Here is a 1,602-nt window from a genome sequence, read left to right as displayed (position 1 = left end):
AAGGGTCAACTAGAAGGAAATACACAGGAGGAAAGGATTGAGAACTGGTACAACCACCTCAAGACTCTTCTTGGAAGTCCCCCTAACATCACGGACGAGGATAAGGAAATCCCTACTGTGTTTCATTAAAAGTTTATACCGGAAACTAACCTGCAGTTTCAGAACAAGCTGCTAGGGGATCAAACTTACACCGCTTATTCCTGACAGGATAAGCTATCTGTCACCAAAACATCAAGACCATAGCATGTTCAGGACAAAAGATACGAAAACCAGAAGTTCTGCTGCAGTACCAAGGTCATCCACCAGGAGGCCCATATTTAGACTTGACCTTCGACTTCCTAAGACTTACCAGCATACCAAATATCATCACAATTCATAAAGGCGTTATGAAGTTATACTGACTACAAATGTGCGGAAACACACACACACAAACACACACAGACGCGCCAAAACAATGCCATTTTTCATGGAGGCAATAACACAGGTTTTTGGTTTGAAACACACAGCAGCACCTTTGGCCTGGATATGGTCATGTAGGCTTTTCCCGAGGGAGGCTGCCTCCACCCCGCACATCTGTTTTCCCTGCCCCCCGCAAATCTGTTTTCCCTGCCACCCACACATCTGTTTTCCCTGCCACCCTGCACATTTGTTTTCCCGGAAGTTCTGCTGCAGTACCAAGGTCAGCCACCAGGAGGCCCATATTTGACCTTGACTTTTGGCTTCCTAGGACCTACCATCATACCAAATATCATCACAATCCATAAAGGCGTTCTGAAGTTTTGCTGACTACAATGTGCGGAAACACATACACACACACAGACACACACACACACACACACACACAGACGCGCCAAAAACAATACCTCCATTTTTCATGGAGGTAATTAAATTATTTTATCTTAATTTTTAAAAGTCATCCATGTGGGCATTGATAACCTAATAGAAAGAGAATCAAATATTAGCACAATAGTCGTTGAACCATTCTTGTGATCATTTTATAAGACTTGAATTTTATTAATAATTGTACTGCTGATTTGCCTTACAGTAGCATATTTATTACCAGAACAGAATATGAAGTACTAGTATGTGTGTTCAAAAGAATCAGCATTCGGCATTCCCAATACATTGAATTGCCTATTAGGCATCTACGTTAAATATAATAAGTCAGCCATTACCAACATGACATAATGCAGTCTTATATTCAAATAATATATTAATTCATCCACAAAAATTGTTTGACCCCTGGCTTCGTTGCAACACTGTTAATTTTTTGGTATATTAAGTACCAACTAGAAAGGCCGACATTTGCTTTGGAGCAAATTCAGCATGACTCCACCACATTTTACGACACGGCAGGAAAAGAAGGAGAATACAAGGGAAAAACAATGTTTTGCATCGATATAACTATATTATAAATTGACATATAAGTTATGGCAGGAGGAGAGGGAGGAGAAGAAGAAACATGAGGAAAAACAATATATCTTCACTACATAGAGGAGCCATAATAATGAAGATTTCTTTAACGTATATAGATTTCTTTATATATACATATATATATATATATATATATATATATATATATATATATATATATATATATAT

The sequence above is a fragment of the Branchiostoma belcheri genome, unplaced genomic scaffold (genome assembly GCF_001625305.1).
Source record: "Branchiostoma belcheri isolate BF01 breed outbred unplaced genomic scaffold, Haploidv18h27 scaffold20, whole genome shotgun sequence".
In the NCBI taxonomy this organism is placed as follows: domain Eukaryota; kingdom Metazoa; phylum Chordata; class Leptocardii; order Amphioxiformes; family Branchiostomatidae; genus Branchiostoma; species Branchiostoma belcheri.
The sequence above is the reverse complement of the archived record's forward strand: the minus strand, read 5'-3'. Positions refer to the sequence as shown.